At 37.1% G+C, this 5,381-nt stretch overlaps 1 pseudogene; it reads left to right on the top strand.

Annotated features, from left to right (window-relative positions):
• The first annotated feature begins 4,545 nt into the window (after positions 1 to 4,545).
• LOC133233052 (olfactory receptor 4A47-like) lies at positions 4,546 to 5,381 on the top strand (annotated as a pseudogene).

Genomic DNA, 5,381 nt, shown 5'->3' with positions numbered 1-5,381 from the left:
AAACCAATACAATATTATAAAGTAAAATAATAATAATAAATTTAAAAAATAACTCCCCATTAAGTGATTGTACAATTTGCTCCAAGTTTGATCCTGATTTACTTGACTACTGCTTAGATTTGCTAAGTTGAAACTCTAATGCGTCATGATTTCAAGTTTTTTTTTTTTTTTTTTTTTGTAGAGTGAAGTTCTAGTCAGTACGTGTTGGATGAAGCCATTCTTTAGGTACACTGACATGATCCGAGAAATTTTATTTGGATAATATCTTGTCTTCTACATACAGGAGCCATCAGGTAACTGGACTTTAAAGATCACAGAGAAGACATTAGACTGAGTTTTTGAGGTGATTAACATGGTATTAATATGAACTTCTATTATGAAACTATTGATATAACTGGACCACTTGTATATAGGGACAGTTATATCATATTTAAAACGTGTCAGTATTTCACCTGTTTTGTCTGTGTAAACAAATTGTAGTCTCAGGATGAAAAGCCTTGAGCTATCAACTGTTAGCTCTATTTAGTCTCTTTTGGAAAAATATCAAAACTTAAGTGTTTACAGTTTGGTCAGTATGTAGATCATTAGATGAGTGGATAAAAGAGCATGTCTGTGTTTCAGAGATATTTATTAGGAAAAAGGAGGAACATGAGCATCTAATATGTATAGGAGAGTCTTAAGACAATGTATAGTTCTCTTTTATGCAGTTTTCTATTGTGTGTATTACATGTATAGTTCTGTTTTCCTCTTGTACTAATTTTATTTAAATTTAAAGAAAGTGAAAGTGAAGTCGCAAAGTCGTGTCCGACTCTTTGCCTGTGGTAGCCTACCAGGCTTCTTCGTCCATGGTATTTTCCAGGCAAGAATACTGGAGTGGGTTACCATTTCCTTCTCCAGAGGATCTTCCCAACCCAGGGATTGAACCCAGCTCTCCCGCATTGGAGGCAGACACTTTAACCTCTGAGCCACCAGGTAAGACTACTACTATTTAACTTTATTTTTCTACTAATTATCTTTGAGAAAGTATTCATGCAATGGTTTTCTTTCTGTTTTGATGAGTTAATTATTATTTTTATATAATGAAATCAGTAAGTTGGATTACACACACATCTCACACACATCAGATCAGATCAGTCGCTCAGTCGTGTCCGACTCTTTGCAACCTCATGAATCGCAGCACACCAGGCCTCCCTGTCCATCAACAACTTCTGGAGTTCACTCAGACTCACGTCCATCGAGTCAGTGATGCCATCCAGCCATCTCATCCTCTGTCGTCCCCTTCTCCTCCTGCCCCCAATCCCTCCCAGCATCAGAGTCTTTTCCAATGAGTCAACTCTTCACATGAGGTGGCCAAAGTACTGGACTTTCAGCTTTAGCATCATTCCTTCCAAAGAAATCCCAGGGCTGATCTCCTTCAGAATGGACTGGTTGGATCTCCTTGCAGTCCAAGGGACTCTCAAGAGTCTTCTCCAACAACAAAGTTCAAAAGCATCAATTCTTCCATGCTCAGCCTTCTTCACAGTCCAACTCTCACATCCATACATGACCACAGGAAAAACCATAGCCTTGACTAGACAAACCTTTGTTGGCAAAGTAATGTCTCTGCTTTTGAATATGCTATCTAGGTTGATCATAACTTTCCTTCCAAGGAGTAAGCGTCTTTTAATTTCATGGCTGCAGTCACCATCTGTAGTGATTTTGGAGCCCAGAAAAATAAAATCTGACACTGTTTCCATTGTTTTCCCGTCTATTTCCCATGAAACTGTGGGACCGGATGCCATCATCTTCCTTTTCTGAATGTTGAGCTTTAAGCCAACTTTTTCACTCTGCCCTTTCACTTTCATCAAGAGGCTTTTGAGTTCCTCTTCTCTTTCTGCCCTAAGGGTGGTGTCATCTGCATATCTGAGATTATTGATATTTCTCCCGGCAATCTTGATTCCAGTTTGTGTTTCTTCCAGTCCAGCGTTTCTCGTGATGTACTCTGCATATAAGTTAAATAAACAGGTTGACTTACTCCTTTTCCTATTTGGAACCAGTCTGTTGTTCCATGTCCAGTTCTAACTGTTGCTTCCTGACTTGCATACAAATTTCTCAAGAGGCAGTCAGGTGGTCTGGTATTCCCATCTCTTTCAGAATTTTCCACAGTTTATATGTACTCACATACATGGGTGGTGTTAATATTGGTGCTGAGGGTGATGCCGATGATTTACTTGGGATGGGGAGTGGTGAAATCAATAGAGATTGTTCAAGGATTTAGGCCCCTCTTTCTGGAAGCATCGCAAAGAAGCATTAAATTTTGTATAAACAATGCGGTAGGAATTTCCAACAAGAGAAAGTCCTACTGCAGATAATTCCATCTCCTCTCATATTTCAAGGAAAACAGTGAGTTTGGGAGATTGTGAGTTAAAATAACCCCATTAAAGTCCTTCATCTTTGGGGTTGAGGCAAACTGGTCACCCCTCTGCCTGTGAGAGCTCTCTACAGTCTGTGGGCTAGCAGTGTGCTGATCTTTTAAAGTTTCTTTCCCTACCCAATCCCCCTTTTTTGATGAGGTTTCAGTGAGGTCTGTTAGGGGTGCATCCTGCAGCTTAATTGGCTTAAAATGTTCTCTCCTTTGGTGTGGTCTCTTTGGGGACCAATTGGGAGAAAAAAAAAAAAAACCAATAGTGTAACTGTTTTGATACTGAAAATTGATAAATGTCTTTTTGAAATAACCAGTCCCTCCAAAATAAATAAATCCAATATGACAATCTCTTTATTTTTTTAAATTTATTTATCTTAATTAGAGGCTAATTACAATATTGTATTGGTTTTGCCATACATCAACATGAATCCACCACGGTGTGCACATGTTCCCAAACCTGAAACCCCCCTCCCACCTCCCTCCCTGTACCATCCCTCTGGGTCATCCCAGTGCACCAGCCCCAAGCTTCCTGTATCCTGAATCGAACCTGGACTGGCAATTCGTTTCTTATATTATACATGTTTCAATGCCATTGTCCCAAAACATTCCCCCCCTCCACCACAGAGTCCAAAAGACTGTTCTATACATCTGTGTCTCTTTTGCTGTCTCCCATACAGGGTTATCATTACCATATAAAAATAAATAAAGTCCTTCATTAGAGTCTGTTGATGATGCCTGTGTTCAAGGCATGGGTCTCTGAGGAACACAGGGCACTGCTCCTTCTGTAAAATGATGACCGAGAGGCTCCCCCTAAATACATTGTTATCACTGCCTGTTGTCCAGGATTTTATTGAATAAATAATAAATAATTTAGCTCCATGAGAAATTCAGATTCAAGAAACACATATCAGCTTCTTGGATTCAAATCCAGGCTTTAACACCACAAACTGCATATTGTTAAGCAAATTATGTTTTGCTTTATCTCAGTCATAAAATGTCTCATTATACCTCATTTGAGAATTCAGTGAGAAAATATGTATAAAATGTCTGGTACATGGTGCATAGCATGTATTAAATGATTTATTATTTATATTTTTAAAATTTGTATCTGTATATAAATTATGTGTTTCTATATAAACATTGCAGTTAATTTAACTTTATCTGGAGACCAATCATACATTTATCATTTATGTCATTAATGAAATTTTATAAATGAATGATTAAATGCAAAACAAAATGGGATTCTTTTTACTTTATTGCTTGGCTAACCTATATTCAAAAATCATAATACATAGTATAGGTAAGGCTATGGGAAAAATTTCTACTTCTCTGTTGATTAGTGACCTACAACATCTTATCACATATTCATTTATCATTTAAATTTATTTTTCCTTTAATGTTTTGTATTTTTATCCATTTTACATTTTTATTTATTTATTTTTTGTTCATTGCTTAGAGATAGTGGTTTAATTTAGATATTAATTCTGTGTATATCCTCTCAAATGTAAATCTTTCTTTAAACTACTATACTTTTGTTAATTGATGGTGTGAGTTTCTTTTCTTGAGTTTTGGAAAAAAGTGAAATATTAAATATATCTGTATGGAATTTCAGTGATTGATAAAGAAGATTCTTCTACCCCTAGAATGCACACAGTCATCAACTTGGTAAATTAAAAGTAAAGATACTTTTTACTTTACCTCCTTATTAAAAGTTTAATTGACATTCAGCTTTGATAAAATATTAACTATACATGCAATTTAGTTAGTTTTCAGTTGGAAAGGTAAGGAGGCACCTCGTTTACTTAAAAATGTGTCCTTCTTTCACATGTCTTTAAATTACTTCCTCTTCATTAGTATATATGATTTTTGAGGTTAGAGATGTTGTTTTAATCAGTTTTGTATTATGTACCCTAAAAGTATGAAACATAATAACCATACTGCCTATTGATTGAATGAAAAAACAAAATTTCTAAAGATTTCAGGGAATCTCTCATAATAATTATATTTACAGGTAATTTTATCTGAAACATAGACATTCAGAAGCAACTATGAAACAAAGGAACAATGTAACTGAATGTATCCTCCTGGGGCTCACTCAGAGTGTCCAGGGTCAGAAAATATTACTTGTCATGTTCTTGCTAATCTACATTGCGACCATGATGGGCAACCTACTCATTATTGTGACTGTGATGCTCCCATGAACTTCTTTCTTGGCTACCTATCATTTATAGATGCTGTTTATTCTACTACAGTCATGCCAGATATGATAACAGGCTTACTGTGTGAGAAGAAACCCATTTCCTTCCTAGCTTTCATGACCCAGATTTTTATGTGGCACTTTTTTGGTGATGCTGATATATGCCTCTTGGTCGTCATGGCCTATGACTGTTATGTGGCCATTTGTAAACCCTTGCATTATTTGACAATCATGAATCAGCCAGTGTGTGCTCTGCTGCTGTTGTTGGCCTGGATTGGTGGGTTTTACACGGAGTATTTCATCCTCTCTGTGTTTACAATCTTCCCTTCTGTGGCCCGAATATCATTGACCATTTCATCTGTGATGTGTACCCCTTGTTAAAAATTGCTTGCGCTGACACCTACATCACTGCTTTCACAGTGGTGGCCAATGATGGGGCAATGTCTGTGGTCACCTTTACACTCTTACTCGTCTCCTATGGGGTCATCCTGCACTCCCTAAGGAATTAGTCAAGAAGGGAGGTGCAAAACCTTGTCCACCTGTGGCTCCCACATTACCATGGTGGTCCTCTCTTTTTTGCCTTGTATTTTTCTGTATGTGAGGCCTCCTTCCACCTTACCCACTGATAAATCCTTAACTGTGTTTTATACAATTATCACCCCTATGTTGAATCCTCTAATCTTTACTCTGAGAAATAGTGAGATAAAAACTGCCATGAAAAAGCTCTGGACCAGAAAAAGAAATGGGACAGCTGGGAAATATATGGCCCATTTTCAATGA

Source organism: Bos javanicus, chromosome 19 (genome assembly GCF_032452875.1).
Source record: "Bos javanicus breed banteng chromosome 19, ARS-OSU_banteng_1.0, whole genome shotgun sequence".
Lineage (NCBI taxonomy): Eukaryota > Metazoa > Chordata > Mammalia > Artiodactyla > Bovidae > Bos > Bos javanicus.
The sequence above is the reverse complement of the archived record's forward strand: the minus strand, read 5'-3'. Positions and strand labels throughout refer to the sequence as shown.